At 39.0% G+C, this 23595-nt stretch overlaps 1 protein-coding gene across 8 annotated transcripts in view; it reads right to left on the minus strand.

The window, feature by feature from the left end:
- The window catches only part of CSNK1G3 (casein kinase 1 gamma 3), a 105699-nt gene extending 100759 nt beyond the window's left edge, over nucleotides 1–4940 (minus strand). For 3 of the 8 annotated variants that reach the window (XM_037028694.1, XM_037028703.1, XM_037028684.1), the window contains exon 1: nucleotides 4529–4940. The gene's annotated coding sequence lies outside the window, so the exon portion shown is untranslated. The remainder of the gene's footprint in view (nucleotides 1–4528) is intronic. The other 5 variants (XM_037028730.1, XM_037028720.1, XM_037028747.1 and 2 more) reach the window with 3 other exon arrangements.
- Between the last annotated feature and the right edge of the window lie 18655 nt (nucleotides 4941–23595).

The following is a 23595-nucleotide window of genomic DNA, read 5'->3' on the forward strand; positions in this document are numbered from 1 at the left end:
CTTTAAGTAAGGTATATGGACTGTAGTTCTATTTTGCCTTTTTCTAAAAACCTCAACCATAGTTCATCACCTGCGATTTCCAATTTCTGTTTCTAAACATGGAAAGACATCTCACAAACATTTAAAAGCAGTCTTATTGCAGAACCTTTTTAGATTCTTAGGGGTTTTTTCCCTAACTGTTTAAAGTTATTTCACACCCACCTTTTTCAACTGTTAATTTAGCTACTCGCCTGTTTTCAAAGTGACCACTAGGTTCTCATGCAAACACCTTTTCTGCCTCCACAGTTCACTGAACAATGTTACATTAAACTACGTAATTACAAAATCAAGTACAACTGCCATTAACAATTTGTTGGGTATGAACACAAGTAATTCTTAGCTAGTATACAATAACTGGTTGGCATAAAAGTTCAAGAACAAACTATAGGGTGGTCTACTGCTACTCAGTGACACAGCATGAGCATCGAGCAGTAAACGAATGAAGAGAATCTCTTCATCTTTTGTGAGAGTTAAACAGGGGAGTTAAAAGAATTCATCTGTAAACGGCTGTTCCTAAAAGTCTCCGTTTATTTTACCCAACAATCAACCCTGTAACAACTCATATATATCAGCAACTTCTGAATCTGCTCTAAGATTTATACAGTGCCTATCTGTATGCCAGGTATCACACCTTGGCACTCTATATGAATTTTCTCAATCTTGATGAAGAGCATAATCACAGAATAACTTTAATTTAATTAAAGTTATTTAATTATTTAATTTGATTATTTAATGTTATTTCATTTTAAAAAATTGTTGGGTTTTCTGTGTATATGTGTTTTTGTTGAATTGCTCTTGAGATGGCTATACATCAGAGAGAACAGTGCCCTCATGGTATAGAAAGTGGTTCAACACAACTCAGCTAAATAAATGTAATGATTCTGAATACAGTTAAGTCTGATATTACCTCACTATAGAAAAAAAGCATTAGAAGTTTAGGGAAAGTACCTATTATGAGATTATACCTAATTCCAGTGAAACCTATGAAAAATGTGGATGTGATTCAGCCAGATGTGGACATAACTGAGCTACAGATTTTCATTAAATTAAATTACAACTGTGATAAATCATTAGTAAAGAAAATTAGCAAAATGTGTAAAGTCTTATACTAAATACATAAACACTTCACGTCCATTGTTAAGAATTCTTTTTAGTAACTACTGATAAGCAGGAAATGGTGTGAGAAAATATACCAATCACTTACAAGAGTGTTTTTTTTTAATTTTTATTTACTGATTTGAGAGAAAGGTTTGCTTTTTCACTTCTCTATGAATTAATTCACTGGTTGAATCCTGTATGTGCCCTGAACCATGATCAAACCCACAATTTTGGCGTATCAGGAAAATACTCCAACCAACCAAGCCACCCAGCCAGGGCAATCACTACAGTTCAAGAACAAGTCACTACACACCTTCCTAACGTCCCACAATGTGAGTGAACACAAACATTTATAGCTTCTAAATCTCAGCACTAAAAAGGGAGCTGGAAGAAACACAGGTGAACAACAGCTTCCACTATGTTTCTGAAACATATCTGTCCCCTTTATCTCTCTCATTCCATATTTTTGAGTAGTTGAGAGGCTCTCCATATTAATGGATGGTATTTATATTAATGGATAATACAGACTTTATTTCTACACATTAAGAATCCCCAGTATAGTTCCGTCCTGCAGATCAGCACAAAGGTGATACTCTGAAGTAGCTTACGTTACTATAACCATACTGTCTACTCTTACAAAATCTCTACAATTAGAGAACTTCAGATACCACCAAAATGCTACTTCCGAAGAAATTACACCTTGAAGATTCAACATCCAGACACATATTAACAATACCAATCAATACCACTAACTGCTAACTGCTTCAGAGAAGACAAATATGAAGAAGATTAGAAAAACAGATAATCACTGGTAGTTTCAGACTTTTAAGCCAGAAATGAAAAACTAATTTAAATATGCATGGTGCTACTTCCAAGTTATAAAACTGGTTGCTCTAGAAGACTGTTTCCTATGGTCAAAGTGAAGGCCTATACCACCTAACTCACTTATCTGAACAGTAGCATTTGCAATTCCTATACAAAGTAAGTACTTAATACACTGTAACAGGTATTGTTGTTACTGTTCAAAATAACACAAATACAGTTACAATGTAAGCTCTTTTGAAGACCAGGAGAAAAATAACAAAACCATCAAACAAACTTCCCTGTAAAGGTGATTCTACACATACTTAAACACCAGTGTTTGGGAGGATGATATTCCTCTAAGCACTCTTAACAAAATAAGTTTGGGGTTAAATTGTTTTAGGGTTATCTGGTATTTAAGATGAACAAAAAGCTTTAGACATTATTTGTCTGCAATTGTGGACATTTCTCATTTTATCACCTCACTATTATAGTCAATTCTCTTTGTATATAGACTCTTTACATTTCACTTCATCCATAGTAAATCTCACCTTCAAATGTTTTAGCAATAATGTAACTATCAAGTGAACTGTATTTCTGTTTTTTTTAATATTTTAGCATGTCCTGCATTTAGTTAGATAAACCCTTTTGTCAAGCCCTTTGAAACTAAACAACCACCTGTTCTATTCTGAAAAAACTGAACCAATAAACTACACCAGAATAATGGCCCAGTCACAGCATGGAGGGGATCACAGAGGGGACACAGAGAAGTACAGGGACTGCTGCTTTCCATTTATGCTTAATGCTTGCAAATAAATGATGAAAACATTAATAACTATATAATGTATTAATTTTTAACTTCATTATTGCAGAAGAGGTCAAGCAGCACAGTAAATCATCAATAAAGATAATCACTTTCCAAAAGCCCCCCAAAAGTTTCACATTTATCAACATTAAAATTGACCTATCTAGCTCCCATTCTAATAAGTATTTACATCTGATGCACACCCAGAAAGGCAAACTTCCTAAAAGCAAAAAGTGTCTACACACTCTACTAATAATCCATGTCAAAGCCAATCAATTGATTTTATAATTTCTTCCAATGCCCATAAACATAGTTTTCATCTTTTGTGCAACTATAGAGGCTAATGTATACAAAATATGACTATACTTTATCTTAGCTCAGAATACAGTTGGGTCAGAGTTTAGTAATAGTTATAAAATACACTAAGCACATCTCTCCATCCAAACCCCTCCTAAACGCTACTAAAAATGTCACAAGCCAGATCTGATTTTTAGTAGAAAATGTTTTGTTAAAAACTGACCTCAGACCTTTCTAATTTTAAATCATTGTTATAATTTTTGTGATATTTTTCTTCCACAATATGTTTCTTTATAGGAAAAGCACACATTCTTAAAATATATATACATATGGCTTTAAACATTAGGTATTTTTAATTTTAAAAAGGATTCCAACTTATAGTTGAACATATTTTACTATCTGTGGGCAAATGCCATTCATATCATAAGAATTACAAAACCAAAAGAAATACTGACTTCTTTTCTTAGGTTATTAAAAACTAGTAGGTTTAAATTTTTCCAATTCAACTGGATGTTCTAAAACAAAAGGTTAAAACCCGGGTCACTTACCGACCAGCCTTGGTACTCACTACAACAGTTAAAACTAATTCGCACTGTGTAGCAACAGTAGCCATCTCCCACGCAGACATACACTCTCTCTCTTCCCCACCCCCCGGCCCAACCATTAACTTTTCCTCCTTCCTTGGGAGAACTAGAATGACCATACCACAGGCCTGACTACCCTCGCCCCACCAGAACACACACATCTCCATCACCACCCCACAGAAAAGTAATGTGGGGGCAGTGGACCAAAAGAACCAGCGCTTCTGTGTCACTTCCCCTGCATATGGGATAAACAAACCTGCACCGTAACAGTAACCATCAGAGTAATTTCGTTACTCCGACTAATGCCTTGGTTAACTTTTGAGCTAAGTCAAAAGCGCTATCAAATAGGTAAATCCCTGTCCCTTGCCTTCAAACAAACGCCCCAACGGGAAGTTTACCCCTGAAATGAAAGCTGGCCCCTGACACCTCCTTCCAACAGACCGATGCCTTCCTCCCTCCTACCCCAAACCCCCACTCCGAAGGTAATTGTCTGGACACAATCAAGGAGTGCTAGGAAACTACACTCCCGACCTCAAAAACCCTCCCAAAAGAAGTCCCTGCCTTTTTCCCAGTTCCCCACCTCCCTCCAGTACCCACTCCCGAGCACCACTCGGGCAACTTCTGCAGCCAACCCGGCCAGACGCCCCTGGCCCCCTCCCAGCCCACCGAGCCCTCCGCGCCCTCACCTCCCGGCTGAGGCCCCCTCCCCGAGAGCCTCAGCGCCTCTGGTCCCAGTTCACCCCTCCTCTGAGGGCCCCAGCCCGCGGCGCGGCCCCGCCGCACCCCACCCCACTCAGCCCGGGACCCCAGCCCACCCAGCCTCACCCGGGAAGAAAAGAGCCGCGGCCACCAAGAGCCGGCCTCAGGGCCACAGTGCCCGGAGCCAACACGTAGGGGGCTTTACCTCCGAGGCGCGGTTGGAGCAGCAGGGTCGGTCTGGGGCTCGGGCGACGCCCCCGCTCCGTCAGTCAGCCTCGGAGGGGGCAGCGGCCGCGGCACATCACACCGCTGGCGGTCGAAGGAGGGAAGCAAGCCACGCAGGGAGGGAACGAGCGAGATAGGGGGTAAGGAACAAGCAAGAAAGGTAACGCAGCTCCACTCGGACTCAGTCCCTTCACTACTGCCGGTGCCTCCTACCGCCGTCTGTGGCTGGAGAGCCGCCGCCCGGGCCGCTGCTGTCGCCCCCGATGCAACCGGGAATGAATGCACAGCAGCGCCTCACTTATCCGGAGGTCAAACATCCTTCTGCCTCGGGCATCCGGATCGGCACCGGACCCGGAAGTGAACACAAGGAAAAAAATAAAAAAAAGGAAAGCGTCTCTCTAGCGGCGGCCCCACGCTGCCCGCAACAGCGAAAAGAGCCGAGTAGAGCCGAAGATTACACCAGCTTGCTCGGATTGGTCGGCTGGCCGACCGGAAGAAAAGGCTGCAGGCTCATTGGCTACCAACGAGTATAAAGTACAAACCACTCTTCTGTCCACCTTCTTAAGAGAAATTCATGGGGAGATGGTACGGTGGTGGTGTTTTCTCTAGCTAAGAGGCCTGGCGGGGTCTGTGGAGAGAACTGGAAGAAAAACATCCGTAGTTCCAGAAAGGTATTACAAATTTTGTGGCTCTAGTGACCAAAGATCCTCGGGGTTTATTTGTGCCAAGTAAGGGTACCAAGGCTTTCCCTACAGTGTCTAGCACAGCCCTCCAAGTGCCAAAGGATTTAGGACCTGGTCTAAGGGAGTGACAGCACTGGCTCAAACTCTCCCATGGTTTGGGTTTTTTTTTTTTGGGGGGGGGGGTTGGTAACCCCAGTGCCATTACAGGTACTCCACTACTCCGTTTGAAAGCTCAGGTAGTCCTCTGAGCTATTAAAATCAGACAGACAAACCACGCATTCAGGTAACACTGAAACAGAAAAAGTAAGAGCTTTATGTTTGTGCTGCAGGTGTACATAAGGAGGGACCAGAAAGAGCGAACAAGAAAGGGGGACACTCAGACACACTTAGAAGTGCTGTGAGGGCCAGGGCACAGTGCTGACTCCCAAGTCAGGGAGGAGTGCAGCTCAGGCCATTCTTGGAGGCTGTGGCTTTCCCCCAGACTCATACAAAGTCCCTAGAAAAATGGGGCCTCCCTGGACACAGACAAAGGGTTAACCAACAAGGAAGAAAAAAAGCAAAATATACAGGGCCTGGCAGAAGTAATGCCACTGAGTGTAGTTGGTAGGGTACGTGAATGTCTCCATGAAATGGACAGTAATTTGAACATTTCGACTAAAATGTCTATGATGTGCTTGAGTGTGATACTACATTACAGAATTGTACGCTTATGATTTTATAATAAAAGAGTTGGTATAGATCACCAGCTTATCCCTGTTTAGTGCATAGTTATTTCCTCAGTTTTTCAAGTGAACCTTCTGGAGTTCCGAGAGACCAAACCACTCAAGTCATGAAGTTGTAGAATTCAAACTGGAACCAATGTTTTCTGCCTCCACTTTCTAGTCCTTTTTACCCACAAAGAAAGGGAAGAAGATTGTATTCTTCCTCTTTCTTTTAGGTGGTTTACTGAAATGAAGACCTCTATGGGAATAGATCCGCCACGAAGACATTGTTGAGGACTCTGAAACTTTAATTTTTGAAAAATTGTTTTTGTTAATATTACTTATGTCTAAAGTCCTTTCAAAAATCAGGCATTAAGGTGTACATGAAGAAAAACCATAGCCTGGTGCCTTGTTTAAAGATTTATTCATTACTTTTATATTTTTATAGATTCATTTTATCAATAGACTTGAGTGTGTGTTTCTCCCTCTCTCTCTGTCACACACACACACACACACACACACACAAACCATAAAGTTTTCAATGAAAAAAATACGTTTTTAAAATAATTAAGGTTTTGTCTCATTTTCCCTCTGTGCCTTACCAGACAGATAGTGGAGTTAATGTGTAACCTTCAGAGGGGTAATTAGTATGAAAAGATGCTGGTTTTGGTTTTGTAATACAACAGTGCCTCTTTTTTTTTTTTACCTCTCTCCTCACACTCTTTCCTAAACTGAAAGTTAGAAGGTGACTGATATTACCAGTCTTAGAAGAGTAGTGATATTAAAATCACTATTTCTGTATTTATCACACTACCATCATCCTGTTAGAGACTCAAAAGCAACTAAGATTTGTGCATGCTCAGACATGGGAATAACCTGCCTAATCAAATTACATCCCAAAGTTTCTGATCTCTCCCAGAACTCAATACTAGACATGAAGCATAGTTAATCCTACCTCGAGAATAGGAGAAATGTCTGCAATACAGGGAACTCTAAATATTATCATGAACAACCAACAAACCATTTTATACTCTCTTCCTCAAAAAGCACAACTTGGATCAGGAACATCTCCTATCCACCCTAAAAATTCTGATAAATGGTTAAGAAATACACATATATAAATCTATGATCAAATCACAGTTTTAAATTACATATGGGTTGAAGTAAATGTTTACATGTTAAACCCTTGAGTAAAGATATTTTGTCCTTTTAAAAAAATTGGTCTAGAAGTTCTTATAGATTAAAATTGGGACGTAATCTAGGTAGAAAGCCAATAAAATTTTCATATCATTCTATTGTCAGAAAAGAATGGCAACATCAAAACAGCTTTCCTTAATAAAGAAAAAAAAAAAAAACTACAGGCATCTCAACCAAAACTGTTTTGTAGCATGCTGTCTCAACATGAGCAAACAGATCAAAGAGGCACTGTTGCATTACAAAGCCAAAACCAGCATCTTTTCATACTAATTACCCCTCTGAAGGTTACACATTAACCCCACTATCTGTCTGGTAAGGCACAGAGGGAAAATGAGACAAAACCTTAATTATTTTAAAAACGTATTTTTTTCATTGAAAACTTTATGGGGTGTGTGTGTGTGACAGAGAGAGAGAGAGTTTCACTATCTCATATATCAAATACAGTTAAATTTTTGTCACCCCATGTTTCATACCACTACCATTGCTTGTTGGATATTTGTATTCTACTAATATTCTTTATGTTTTCCAAAGCACTTTCACATTTTTTATTCCTCAGAACTTCATTCTGTTGAATTTATGTCTCTATAGATATAAGTAAATATTTGTTCTACCATTTAGGTATGCAACACTGTAATGATTACTTTTTTTAAGCAGGAGAAGGTTTACCTATATATTTCTATTAAAATGAGGGTGGAAGTTACTTAAAAGTGATTTTTTGTTTAGGAATATCATGAATTTCTTAGGGGGAAAAAACAATTTATCAAGTGGGAACTTGAGGAGCATAAAAAAAGAGAGCAAAATTTCCAGGTAACTTTAACTTCACCTCTGAGACAGTGTAAATATTCCGATATATCACTTACACCTTTGATTCCTTTTGTATACAAACTATTTGTATGAACTATTTCTCTTCCTCTTACCTCTCTGAATGCTTCCTGTGGCTGTCCAGCCCCACCAGTACATGCACACACACCTGCATAGACTGGAGAGAGTGGAGAATTAAGGCCTCCAATTAGGATTGTAAGCAGGAACACTTTTCCATTTCCTTCTTTCTCCTACTTGAAGTCTTATCTGCTTACAGAAAAAGGAAAATGGCCAGCTTTACTTGCCACAAAATGTATCTACCATTCTCTCTCAAGTAAAGCACTTGTAGGAGATGAAAAGAAAGCATTTTGTCAAAGGAGAAATTGGCTAAGTGCAAGTTTCCAGTGCACCATTAAACATTATGAAAGCACTAACACGTGGGTTTGTACTACAGTCATTTTCTCCTCAGGCGCCTTGTTCATACTATTAAAATACTCTCCTTGCCAAATTTGTTTTGTACAAACTGATCAAGAAATACCCCCCAAATACAAATGAACACCGAAGATAAATCTAGCACAGTGATTTTCAACAGTTGCACTGCAGGAATTTTTAAAATACCCAATACCCATGCTAGTCAGGGGCACTGACCTGTTCTCCCTTAGATTGTCAAATAAAACAATTGACAACAGCCAAGACAACAATGGCAGCCCAGTGTGACTAAATCAAAATCAGAATTATTTTTTTGGTCAGATCAACAAACAACATATTTTTGGTATGCCGCCAAATTTTAGTAATTGGTTTATGTTTGCCATGAAATGAAAAGCTTAAAAAGTACTAATCCTGCACTCTACTTTACTTTATCTACTTTAATACAGTGTATCAATAATATGGCCAATCTGGCTGTGTTAAATACAGGTAGATATTTCCCACCCAACAATGTAAAAAACAACATTTGTATAAACTCTATATTATTGCTTCTGATTCGGACAATGACCCTATGAAATAATATACCAGCTATTATTAATTTTCCCCTGTTAAGAATGAGGAATGATGGTTTCATAGAGGTTAATTGACCTGCCCAGATGATATGATAATTAATAATCTGTTGAATATGAAATATTATGAGATTGAGATGTTTACAAAAACTTTCAAAAATAAACCCAGAGGAAACATTTTCTTCCAAATATTTGGTTTAACTGTAAATGTAAAGCTATAGTGGAGATTTACTGGTTGATTTAGGGTAAGCCTGAGGCATGACCAAACAATTTCTTTTTCAACATCAGCCTTAAGGTAAACTAATGGGAGGAAAGATATAATTAAGAAAAACTAAATGGTCAAATAGAAACAGGAAGAATGCAAAATGAGACCTTGTGATAGCAGCCAGAGCCTAGAAGCAGAGCAACACATTTTATTACTACAATCAGGAAAATAACTTCTTCCCAGTCATGTCTGCTGCCAAGGGGAGGAAGAGGAGGGGTCCTGGGAGAAAGCCAGTCAGAATGCAGACACACCAGTTTGGGGGAAGCTGTCGCTTAGCAACCTTTCCTTCACATTGTTACATGAGTACAGCTGGAAAGGGTCGAAACACAGGTTTATACATTTCTGAAAGGATGATTTTAAGTATCTTGTAGATGCAAAAATGAAAGCACAAGATTCACAAAACTTTTCTGAGAGACTTTATTGTTTTTTATAATAATAATCTTCAGCAATGCTTAATAAAATTACGTCTTAAAGATGCCTTATCTTCACTGGGCTGACATAACAAAATACTACAGACTGGCTTAAACAACAGAAGTTTGTTTTCTCACTTTCTGGAAGCTGGAAATTTGAAATCAGGGTGGAGGCATGGTTGATTCTGGTGAGAACACTCTTCCAGGCCTTCAGATAGCCTTTACTCAATGCATGCAGTCTCTCTCTCTCTCTTCCTTTTCTTAAAAGGGCACTAATTCAATATGAGGGCCCCACCTCCATGACCTCTTATAAACCTAATTACATCCAAAAGGCCTCATGTCTGAATACCATCCCATTAGGGAGTAGAATGTCATACAAATTTAGGGGGACACAATTCAGTCCATAGCACTCTTCAAAGGAATTCTTTCTATGTAGAGGGTATATCATCTATAAATAAAAGAGCAGGTAAATTTTAGACAGGAGGTCAATTAAAAAAGACAACTGTGGACAGCAAAATGCTAAAGCCTCATAGAGGAAAAATATATGTTTAAGATAAAGTGCTTCAATAAAGAAAATTGTCTACAGAGAAAAGCTATAAACATCATGAAAGGTGTAAGAGTATCTTGTAAAAAAAAGAATGGTTATCTCCTGCTAGGCAATTTAATATTTTTTCCATTAGCAGCCCTGAATTTTGGAAGCTTTTAAGCAAGTTTGGCTATCTAAAAAATGCTATTTTGTGGGGGGGGGGGAAAGAGTTAGCAACAGCTGTGATTTTTTTTGTAATGATTTCAAGAACAGCTTGAATTCTGGGTAACATATAGATCTGAAGTTTAGAGATAGTCATAATGATTGGTTTTTGCTCCATTTATACCTTTCCTGGTATTCTTTCACTCCCCATAGTTATATTTTCCTAATCTCTGCCTCAGAAACTCATCCCAGCCCATGAGTCCAAGACTAAGTGTCTCATCAACCTCCACTCACAGGAACCATACAGTTCTCTGAATGTAGATGCCAAATGCCAAGTGAGAGCTCTGGGTTAGATTGTACACTTACAACAGGGCCACTCCCCTATCTATTATTCCCTATAACGCTTCCCCAGGCTACAGCACCAGACTTCTCCTTTGGTTTCCTTTGTAATTGATACTGTAGCCTCTCTCAGAACCCCGTACAGTGTGCAGGAGTTATAAGCCTGATTTAGATAATGGTTCACTTGTCCCAGTTTCTGACTAGACCCTAGGCTGCTGACTAAGCTTGCAGGATTACTATATTCTTCTTCTGGATAGGCCCACATTGGGAGCCAAAGCTTGTCTAAGCCATGTCTGAATTTCATGTTCCCTTTGGATAGCGAACAGAGGACCACCTTGTGGGATTCAGCATCTGTGTCTAATTATGTATCTTTAGTCTTTGTCATGCTTTGTCATGCTTTTTCATGCTCAATCTTCATCCCTCTCTTCAGCAACCACTACTGCTAAATTCTGGACACGTTTTTATCCTCCCACCTGTTCTTATTATGCTGTTGATCATATCCGACTGAACAAGATCACGAGGTCAGCAGAAGATAAAATTGACACAGGAGGATACCTTAGTTAGAACCCTCACTTCTGTTTAGTTCTACTTCCCCTATAATTAGTTTCTTATTCTACTTCTCTAATAAGTGGTTTCTTTCTATTTTCCTTCCTTGCACAATTTAAATAATCTGAATCTCAGCTCATCTGTAAATTGACTCAGTAACACCTACATCATATCAATGTCAGGAAGATTTAATGCAATGATGTAGCTTTAGTGCACTTACCTCTGTGTCTGGAATATAGTAAGCACTAAATTTATATTCATTGTTAGCTACAATTTGACTCCCAAGAACCTGCATTTCCTAATCCAACATGAATGGTAATCAGAAGTTGAAAATATCAGGTCCCAAGCTGTACCCAGCTTTAAAAGTCCAAAACTTACAGAACTGGATTTATGGTCCTGAGGCAAAACGTTGTTTAAATTTGCTCGAGGGCCTATCTTTCTTGATTTTATCATGTATATTTGGACATTTATGGAGTATTGGCTGTTTAACATCTGTTTACCCTACCTTAATAGCATCAAGATTTCCTTCTGATGAAAGTACTCCAAAACACTCTATTCTGTGACCAGGGGCTCTGCCTTCCAGTAGGTGTAGTATGAGGTGGGGGAGGAGTAATACGGGGCACGTTGCCTAAACAATGCCAAATGGGTGCTCTCTCACTCGATTTGAATCTCGAGCAGAGGAGCAGGCAGGCATTGTAAAAGCAGTGGGAATGGCACTCCCTCCTACAAGCAGCACCCTGACCACGTGGTTCCTGCCATAGAACAGTGACTCTGATCCTACCTTCCAGCCTTTGGAGCATTTGGATTCCACCCAAACTGTGACACCAGCTTCCTGTCAATTCTGTGAGACATTCCTCCCTCCCACTTACCTTTCACTTACGTCTGTTTTGCTTGCATTACCCACAGTAAATTTCTATTGTTTGCAACTGAAAAATCCTGGTCACTTTCATTTCTGGCTTTTGTTTCACCTCACTGCTATCTCTCCTATTTGCATCTTTTCTTGTGTGGCCTGACTCTGTGTCCATGTGAACACTTGAATTTCAAGCTGTGGTTTAGTCCTGCTTCACTTCTTTGGCTTCACCCTAAAATAATCTCTGACTGTCTCACTGTTGTTATGAGACTCCCTGGCTTCAGGCTTCTATTCTCTTAATGGACAAAGCTGGCCACACCCTGCCAAAGCTTTGTATTTCTGTGCAGCTGCCTTCAGTCACCAGCCTGCCCTACCTCAGCTGCTGGCTGAAACCCTGCCAGTTGCAGACAGAACCCTTTGGACTGTGACTTAATGCTCTGTGTTCTGCCAGCTTGGGTGAACTGATCTAACTGAGAAGAAACCTCAACCAAATGCCAATACTTGCTGCTTTCTAGAACTATTACTGTGATACATATTAGAGTATGTTTGTCAATTTATATTCATGATAATATAAGCCGATATCATCCTGTATCTCATTTCCTTTTCCCTATATTACCTGTGTTCCTCTGATCTTGACTCATATCAGCAAAGAGAAATCAACTTGGACTGTTTACACTGGAATAAATTCTGTATTCTAAAGTTACTATAGCTGTTCGAGTAGTTAGCGACAGGATAGCTCTCGTTTTTGCAAACTGTCTAAGCAACTTAGTCCTGGGCTTGGAACATCAAAGAGAACCTTAGTTTGATTCCCAGTCAGGGCACATGCCTGGGTTGCAGGCCAGTTCCCAGCAGGGGACTCATGAGGCAACCATACATTGATATTTCTCTCTCTCTCTCCTTCCCTTCCCCTCTAAAGATAAATAAATAAAATATTTAGAAAAAAAAAGAAATATGGTCATGAACTCACAGGTATTTATATTATATACATATTCCTTAGTTGTCTACAGAAAGGCCCAGAAACAAGCCCAACTCAGTTGCAATGAGTTCCAAGACCCCCACACTTTACAAATGACAGAGCCTTTGGAAGAAAGACAAGCAGAAAATGGCACAATATTAGTTTGCTTTTGTTACTCTACATTCAGTAGCTTAATACAACACAAATTTATTATCTTACAGGTACGGAGGTCAGAAGTTCAAAATGGTTCTCGCTGGGCTAAAATCTTGGTGTTGGCAGGGCTGTGTTCCTTCGGGAGGCCTTAGGGGAGGATTTATTGCCTTGTGTTTTCCACGTTCCAGAGGCTTCCTGCATTCCCTGCCTCCACCTTCAGAGCCAGCATCACATCACACTGACGGCTGCTTCTGGCACCGCATCTCCTCCGACTCTCACCCTCCTGCCTTCCCCTTTCGCTTATAAGAACTCATGCGATTTTACTGAGTCCACAGGAGATAATCCAGGATAATCTCCGTCTCAAAAATCTTTAACTTAATCTTAATGCAAAGTCCCTTTTGCTATGTGAAATAATATAGTCAACGTTCTGAGGGTTAGGGTTTGGACATCTCAGGGGCCATTATTCTGTCTAACATAGGTACCTAGTCAAATAGAAGAGTCTGAGTTTTTTAAACAGGGGAAGAACCTAATCTCAGTTGCTGAGATAAGGACTGGATACTTAAAAAATATGACTCTGAGAATAATTTCATCAGTACTGCCTACACGCCTTATATAATAGTAAAGGGGATAGAGTAAAACTAACAACTACTGATTGCTTAAAGAGTGTCAGGCTCTTTTTAGAAAACATCTTTTTAAATTTAATATGTTTATCCTCAACTGAGGACAGTTGTTTTATTGCTTTTTAGACAGAGAGGAAAGTAGAGAGGGAAATATTGATTGGTAGCCTCCCTTATGCATGCGTCCTAGACCAGGGAATTTGCATGCCTGGTCTGGAAAAGAGCCCGGAACCCAGTAATGTGCCCTGACAAGGAATCAAACCCACAACCCTTCAGTTACAGGACAACACCCAACCAAATGACCACCACACTGGCCAGGGCAACCTTTTGAAACTGTTGTAGGTAGGGGGTTCCCCACCCTGCCACTGTGGAATAGGGAAATAAAACTAGGAGGGAGCTGGAGCAAAATGTTCAGATCACTTAGCTAGTAAATGCCAGAGCTGGGATGTAAATACAGAAATGTCTCCGAAGCCCCGGAATTTATGCTGCTTTTCGTGATGTAGCAGGAGAAGTGAGTAGGAGACCCTGGCACATACAATCAGACCACAGGATTCTTTACAACTACAATACTACTACTCCAAACTGAACCTGCTTAGGCAAAGAAAGAATGAGGCAACAAAGAAGAGAGGAAAGAAGAAAGAGGGGAAGAGAGATGCTAAATGAGTGATTTCTACCAAGCCAAATCAAAATACCTGGAAACGTGTATAGGAAAGGAGTGGAGAAAAACAGGCAGAAGGAAAACTCTAAAACCTTTCTCTAAGCACAGCTTGGAAGATTCTAGCACCCAAAGGAAGCAGCGGCAGCCAGAGAATCACTATGGTCTGTAATCAGATACTTCTTAATCAACTCGTGTTCCGAATGTTAGGTCCCAAAGAATAAGAGGTACTTTAAACCAAAGAATCAATATTTAGTTGTGTACAATTGGTTTAGTATTGCATATTGGTCTTTTCAGCCACATATGTACATAAATAGTTATCGATAGTTATATTTAGTAAGCATTCTCCAGCTCTTTACTGCTTATTGCCCTTTGTACCAGGAATTCTTTTCAATTAGCTTATCCTCGAGGACTCAACAAGAAGTTGCACTTGTCTGAAATTAGAGAGTATCTGTTCTAACACATTCTGTTAGGTTTAGCATTGATAAGAGGATGTCAATCTAATTAATGGGCCTGCCATTAATCAGCAAGAAAGGTATTGGAGAGTCTGACTTTAAACTGCCCTGTCATATAATACCAAAAATTCATTTACAAATGTTTTAGGGAATTTTCTTAAAAAATCTGCAGTTCAACTTGTACAGATACTCTTAAGTTTATTTTTGGATGTGGTCAGATATATCTGGCCAACGTTATTTTGTGTCTCCTCCACTACCCCCAAAACACACACATTCATAGACTTGCTTTACCAAACAGTTCCTTTCTGATATGACATTACTTACATGGAGGGATATTATAAGAAACAGCACTGTGAAACTCACTATAGGAATTACTGTAGGAATACTCTCAAGGATATTTACTCCATCACATCATATCTCCTACATGAGGACCCGAGGAGCACATTTCTTTTAAGTTACAATTCCAGGAAAAGCTCTGCTTCTTTTAAACAGCTAATTTGGTTTCATCTTAGAGATTTCAGAAACCATTCAACTATTATATTTATTTCTCATGCTGATTTCTAGGAAGCCTCAAGCCAATTTTGTAGCCTATCTCTAGGTTGTCCGTGTACCTTATGACATGCATTTAGTGAACCAACTCTAGTAAAATCTTGTGTTATATGTTCTTATTTCCCACTTTTATTTTTATCTTGTTGTACTGTAAGTATTACTGTAAACCACCTTCTTTTTGCAATGAAGCAGAGTATAGAAAATATGTGAAAAAATTAATGTTTGTTCATTTATATTGCACATTCCATTAAAATTGTCAGTTTTTCCCTCCAAAACTTGGAGAGTATATTTGGGTTAGTCTGACCTAAATGTGACAGTCCTGAATTTCATTCTAGGGGTTCTGATGGGGCCCCTCAAGGAGAAATGCATTCATCTTGAAGCAGCCAAAATTCAGGTACAAGGAGTCCCATATGCCAATATCAGGAGAAATTAGGTATTTTGCTCAGAGAAAACAAATTTTTTCAGATATAAACCTAAGTTGAAAATAAGCAAGGGCAGGCAATCATTTGCATATGAAGCTGCTTTTCACATGGCACTTTATATCTATATTGCTCCAAGATGTGTAATAAAGGTGTAATAAGCAGGAATGTACTTATTTAGCATTGGTTAATGATTCTCCCAAGCAATATCAACTGAGCAATCACTAGCCATTGAAAAAAATTACAAGTGAAAAATAATTGTCAACTCATTACACATCGAATAAATATAATAATAGCAATGAACACTTACTGAGTGCCTGCTATGTACCAAGTATTGTACATGTCTCATTAAATTTCTGAACCCCATAAGTATGTACTTTTCAAAAATCCATTTTAAAAATGAGAAATGTAAAGGGAAGAAATGGGAGGATTTAAGTAGAAGCTCGACATAATCTGATTTACATCGGAAGATCTCTCTGGCTGTTATGAAGAGATTAGACTATAAGGACAGCTGGTTAGAAGGCTATTGTAATAGCGTATGCACGACTTGGTAGCTAGAACCAGAGAGGTAATGATGGAGGTGTTGAGAGGTGTTAGATTCAGAATAGACTTTATTCAGTGTGTGCATGTGTGTATGTGTGTGTGTGTGCGCGCGCGCGCTATGGCTCACCACTTTTCTCCCTTGAAGCCAATTGCCTTCTAATCAGCTAAATGAAGGTTATCAAATGTCAAGTGATCAGAATCTGAAGTTCCTCTGTAATTCTAGTTTATGCTGAGGGTGAAGTCAGGGCCTTTTTGTTTTCTGATTTGATGCTACCCATCTAGGCTGCCTTCCAAACAAGGGGTGTGATTTAGTTGTGGGGAGAGTGGGAGAAAAGTGCCACCTTCCTCACTCTACCCCTTTTTGGTGAATGCCACGTCAGTTCTCCTTCAAGCAGATCATCATACCACTGTGTTGAGAAACACGGGGGACCACACGTCAGGGAACTAGAAACTTGGAAGTAAATTAAGATCCCAAGACTTCTTAGCTCTATCCTGACTTTCCCCTTCTATATGCACCCCTTCACTTAACAATGAATTTTAATTTGTAAAGTTAATAGAGAAGCAGGGATTCTAACAGCCCGGAAAGTCCAAGGTAAAAATGTGAGAATCAGTTTAAATCCTTGTCTGTTCCCAGGCCTAGGGAAAAGATCTTAAGTGAATTTTTATGGGTTACCAAATCCATGCTCCCCAAAACCAAAATGTTCCAAAATGGCCTAGCATGATATACACATTCTGGCCCCACCAAAGTTCTATTTCTTACACTCTTTTTCTTGCCTCAAACATATTTCTCCCTTTATGATCTCTTCTTCGTGGCTTCACTAATATGAGTTTCCCATATGTCTCTCTACTCTTTGCAAGTAGATTATATGCTTTATGGATTCTCTAATGTGGCATGAGACTCCCAATCATACAATAGGCTAGCCTGGCCAGGATCCAAAATGGGGTGGAGCAGTCATACAGGGTGTCTGTATAAGTTTTTAGCTGTCTACTCTAAATGTACATGTGATATAATAAGCCTTTAGATATAGTGCATATCATATGTCATAGAGTACATATAATATGCATGTATATGTATATAAATATGTTTATGTCTATAATATATAATAGAATATAGGTGGTTGTTTTATTGTGGATACAGTTGTCTATCCACCACCACCCCCCCAGTACACTCATCTACAGACACACACACACTTTTGGTGACATTGACTCTAGAAGTCCTCATGTGAGCAAACACTCTGCCTTATCAACCTTCAAAAATCTACTAAACCCAGGTCCTTTCCAGAGCAAAGTTTTGTTGATCTCTGGTGAAGTAAATTAATTTTTTCACCTTTTTTCCATTCCATCTCCTTTTTTTAAACTGTGGACTCCCAGACTGTCTTGGTAAAGCACAGGAAGCAAAGCTACCTTTGCCTCTGGAAGCTAAATCAAATCTAAGTGTTCTGAAAATAATTTTACTTTAATTCTGCCTCTAGAACCTGAGCTAAGTCCATGATCACTCTTTGGTTCAAATCTTTCTCATCATGGATCTTTCCATCTACATTTGAAGGAAATTCCTAACTTCTCCCTGATCTCCTTATTCACCTTTCCAGTTCCCCAAACCAACCCACCTCAACACACATACAAAACACCCAATTAACTAGAATGATATTCATTCCTAAAGTGGCCCTTGAATAGAGTTGGCTCTCTAATTATCTGTAAGGTCGCAGTAGAAGGAGCCTCCTACGATTCTGATTTCTGGATACAATCTTCCCTATCTTATCCTCCATGTTTTATAACACTTCCATTAAAAAACAGTGCCTTTCATCAAATCACCTATGTTTAAAATGCCTAGAGTGATTTCTATTTTCCTGACTGGGCATTGACCAATAGAGGGCTAAAGCAGTGCCCTGAAATGAATGCAACTCCCTAGAGCTAAACTGACATTCAAAATTAAATTTATTTTTGCTTGGTAGTTCTGCCTTTTGCACAATTCCTAGTGCTTCTTTTGATATTACAGTTTTTCCTCTGGACAATTCATGACTTAGGTACCTGGTAGCATCTTATTGTGTCCTGGTTGCTTGGGACACCTTCACCCATTACTGGAGCAGTAGTTCAACCTGTACAGCCTTTTAAAACCCAAATTTCCCCATCCAAACCAACTTAGCCCTTAGGCCCCCTCAAGGGCCCCTTTCCTTCTGAAACATGACATAGCAAAAGATATTCTGAAGTGAGAGATAGAAGACCTAAGTTTATTTGCCAGTTCCATCATTGGTGTATAACCTTGGACAACATACTAAATCCATTTGAGCCTGTTAACCACAGCTGTAAAATGAGAATAATAATAAAACCTACTTACTAGGATTGTAGATGATTGGTTTTATTATTTATCATTTGAATGTAAAAATCAAATGACACCAACCATACTGAGAGCCTTGTAAACTGTACAAGAATATAAAAAGCAATTTAGTGTACATTTCTTAAGTCATAGTTCACTATTAGACCTTCTAGATACAAGTCTCTAACAATGGCCTAGTGATTATTGTGGGAAACTAGTTAAAAAGTTATTTTGAGACAGCTAGGACCTTTCTCAGTTCCTTCCCTCAAAATCACAAATTTAAGAGGCCATTTACTCCACCAACGTGAATTAAATCCGGTGGCACGCTAGTAAATGTTTAAAAACTGGCTCTCTGGGGAAGAGAAAAGAGCTATAATTTGTAGAATATACTAATTTCTATAGTGTTAATATCCCCCACCATGGCTGATTTCAAGCTAACAAAGTGACATCAACAATCATACAAAATTCCTCAGTATTTAACAATCGGCTGTCCAGTACATAACTGTTTCAATATGCATTATTACCATTAGCATGCTAAGAATATTTCTTGGTGTTAATACAGGTGCTGGAAAAAGAATCCTGTATATTGATATTGGCCAAGATTAATTTTTCCTTTACTCTTTATCAATTAAGGATCATAAAATATGCTTTAATAATGCCCTTTTTGCTGGCAAAAATTCAAAAAATAAAATCCTCCTTTTGTTTTTCTAATTAGTGAAATTGTTCTCTTGTGCTGAGGATACTATTTAATTTTAATTTATTTAACTCTCAAGAGTTTAAAGGCCATGAAGTACATTTTGGAAAGATTAACAGCTAACATGATGACCTTTAAAAGTCAAAGTAGGACTTCCAGTCAAGATGAAGGCATAGGTAGACACCCTGTGCCTCTCAAAAAAAAAAAGGACAACAAATTTAAATCAAAAAACAACCAGAACTGACAGAAAATTGAACTATATGGAAGTCCTACAACCAAGGAGTTAAAGAAGAAATATTCATCCAGACCAGTAGGAGGAGTGGAGACAGGTAGCTGGGTGGAGAGGACTCAAGGCAAGGTGGCAGTAGGCAGAGCCGGTGAGGATGTGGATTGCAGATTGGGTGGTCCCACATCCGCATGCAGATAAACCAGGAGGAACAACTGAGGAGTGAGACAGACCAAGCAACCCAAGGTCCCAGTGCAGGGAAATAAAGCCTCAAACCTCTGACTGAAAACACCTGTGGGGGTTGAGGCAGCAGCAGGAAAAACTCCCAGCCTCATAGGAGAGTTCACTGGAGAGAGACCCGTAGGGTCCTAGAACATACACAAGCCCACCCACATGGGAATCAGCACCAGAAGGGCACAATTTGCTTGTGGGAAGTGGGGGAAGTGACTGAAAACTGGCAGAGAGTGGAGCAAGTGGCACTCTTTTCTCTCGAGCCCCTCCCCCAGGTACAGTGTCATAATGTAGTGACATGAATTGCCCTGCCCTGGTGAACACCTGAGGCTCTACCCCTTACTACATAACAGGCACACCGAGACAAAAAAAAAAAGCCCAAATGAAAGAACAGTTCAAACCTCCAGAAAAAATACAACTAAGCAACAAAGATATTGCCAAACTATCAGATGCACAGTTCAAAACACAGATTATCAGGATGGTCCAGGAACTCACTGGGTACTTCAACATCATGAAAAAGACCTAGGCAGCAATGAAGGTTGCATTATGTGAAATAAAGAAAATTCTTCAGGGAACCAATAGGGAAGGAAACCGGGACTCAAATCAATGGCTTGGAGCAGAAAGAAGAAAGAAACATTCAGGAAGAAGAGAATGAAGAAACAAGGATTCAAAAAAATGAGGAGAGGCTTAGAAACCTCCAGGACATCTTGAAAGATTCCAACATCTGAATCTTGAAAGATTCCAACATCTCCTTGGGTGCCACAAGGAGAAGAGGAAGACCAAGAGATTGAACACGTATTTAAAAAAATAATGAAGGAGAACTTCTGCAATCTGGTAAAGGAAATATACTTTCAGGAAGTCCAGGAAGCTCAAAGATTCTCAAAGAAGCTGGACCCAAGGAGGAACACACCAAGGCACATCATAATTACATTAGCCAAGATTAAAGGTAAGAAGAGAATCTTTAAAGCAGCAAGAGACAGGGAGAGAGTTACCTACAAAGGAGTTCCCATAAGATTATCAGCTGATTTCTCAAAAGAAACCTTGCAGGCAAGAAGGGGCTGGAAAGAAGTATTAGACGGCATGAAAGGTAAGGACCTACATCCAAGATTACTCTATCCAGCAAAGCTATCATTTTGAATGGAAGGGCAGGTAAAGTGCTTCCCACATAAGATCAAGATAAAGTTCATCATCACCCAGCCCGTATTGTATGAAATGTTTAAGGGACTTATCTAAGAAAAAGAAGATAAAAATATGAACAGTAAAATGACAACACACTCATAGCTATTAACAACCAAAACTAAAAAAAGAAGAAAAAAAAAACCCCTAAGCAAACAACTAGAACAGGAGCAGAATTACAGAAATGGAGATCACATGAGGGTTATCAGTGGGGGATTGGAGGGAAAGGTACAGAGAACAAGGAGCATAGACGGTAGGTAGAAAATACACAGGGGGAGGTTAAGGATAGTATAGGAAATGTAGAAGCCAAAGAGCTTATATGTATGACCCATGACATGAATTAAAGAGGGGGAATGAGAGTGGGAGGAGGTGTGCAGAGTGGAGGGGAATAGAGAGGGGAAAATGAGACAACTGTAATAGCATAATCAAAAAATATATATTAAAAATAAAAACATTGGTAGCATTTTAAGTTACCAATAAAAATCAACTATTTCAATTAATGAGGGAAAACATTTGAGAAAAGCAAAGTTTCAGCATCCAAAAAACTGTCACCATTAGCATCAAAGGCTGATCAACCAAAGCCTTCAAAAGGTCCAGGGTGACTGGCAAAAACATTTGGTTTGTTTTCTGCCTCAGTAAACTTTTACCCTCCCCCCAAAAAGTAAATAAGTAAAAGTCATAATAGTAACAGATCTTGTAATGCATAAAAATTAGTATCAACTACAAAATATCTAATATGAGTATATATTAGATTAAAATATATACTAAATTACTATTTTAACTGCATTTTGGATCTTTGAGCATCCCTTCGCATTTGCTTTCCCTTTCACAGGCTAGTGGTTCTCTTATGGTTGATGTTATAACGAGATGATCACTATGGAGACACTGCACTGGCAACGTGCCCACTGCTCCAGTTGCACACATGCTTCTGAGAATTGATCTGGTTTCCACTGACTCTCAGAGGTGGGAGTGTGGGGAATTCTGGCTGACTCAGACCATTTCCAAATTGAAAGGCAATTTTAGGCGTGTAATTTCTGGTCTGCTTATGGGTTTGAATTCACTCCGCTGCATTTTTGTACATCAGTTTATTACTGTTGTCATTATTTTAAGATCCTCACTTCCACCCTAGACCTACTCCAGATTGGACTTAAACCATTAAGTAAAATTGTATAAACTAGGGATGAACAAGATCAGAACCTCAAAACCAAGCCCAAATGAAATCACATTACCACATCACAGTAAAAACCATATTGACATACCAAGCCTTTAGCATACTGTCAGACATAAGTTTATTTGTGGTCTGAGCAGTTCTATACATTTATCTTCTGTAGAAAAAAGGAATGTTAGCACAAACTGGTATTTTAATCTATTGCCTTTCAGCTCTCTTCCAGTCTATTCCAAGGGGACAGTGGAAGATAAGGTCCCTATCATAACAGAAATTCCTGTTTGAAAGTTACTTATAGGAAGATTTGAATGTGCTGGAAGTCATATTGGACAGGTGATATTATGTATATCTTCACATGCTTTATGCTACACATTTCTCACATTGACCTTTCTTATAAGAAAGGATAAAGTTGACAGTGTACATGGCATAATGACCCAACGTGCTCCATCGTGACTCATTTAGTGCAAAAAGGGAAAATAGCCCTAGTATAGGGCTATGCTCCTTATACAATTTATACTTTCACTCAAATTTTATGTTCTTTAGAACATTAAATTTGAATGCAATGAGGTTATTCCTTGTAAATTAAAAATATTTGAAGAAACTTGACTTATACAGAAATTTTTCTCTCAAAACAACTTACAAAATACCAGTCACTGACATTATTAATGATATCAGCCAGTTTCCAAATACTGTGTTAAATCTGTCAGAGGCACCAAAGAACATGTTTGGAAGAGTGTGAATATCCTTAGAGCTTAATTGTAGGGATGAATACCCTAATGACCTTGGGGAACCCCTATGGATAGCTCAGCTATATACAATTATCTCAAATTATTTTATTCTGTCCACGCTTTCCAGCTTTGAAATTTAGACCAATAAGGCCTAGACACTTGCAATCACCTTCCTTTTAATTATCTTAATTGATCAACTTCCAGCTTCAAGGAATACTGCTGACTTTCACTTCTAATTGAAATTGTTATTAAAATAGAGACCCTTGTACACTGTTCCCAGTTTACCCCAGTTGATAGCATTTTGCTAAATTGCAATATAAAGACCAGGAAATTGACATTAATAAAACCCACCAGTTTTATTCATATTTTCCAGTTTTACTTGTATTCATGTGTGTGTGTGAAGTTCTATATAATATTATCAATTTCATAGGTTCATATCTCCCCTACAGTTATGATAATGAGCACTGCCAGGATGCTCTCTCCCCTGCTTTATTATTTTTTTTGAGTAAAAGTTACCCTTTTAAAACCACACTCACCTTCCTCCCACTTCCCCCTTCAAAACTACCCTCTTATTCCCAAATGTTAATCAGTCATCTACTTCTAAACATTTGTTATTTCAAAAGTGCTGTATGTATCATACAGTATGGACCATACAATATGCAACCCTTTGGGACTGGCCTTTTTTGCTCTGC

The sequence above is a fragment of the Sturnira hondurensis genome, unplaced genomic scaffold (assembly GCF_014824575.4).
Source record: "Sturnira hondurensis isolate 20B ecotype Veracruz unplaced genomic scaffold, ASM1482457v3 Scaffold0001509, whole genome shotgun sequence".
Classification (NCBI taxonomy): Eukaryota; Metazoa; Chordata; class Mammalia; order Chiroptera; family Phyllostomidae; genus Sturnira; species Sturnira hondurensis.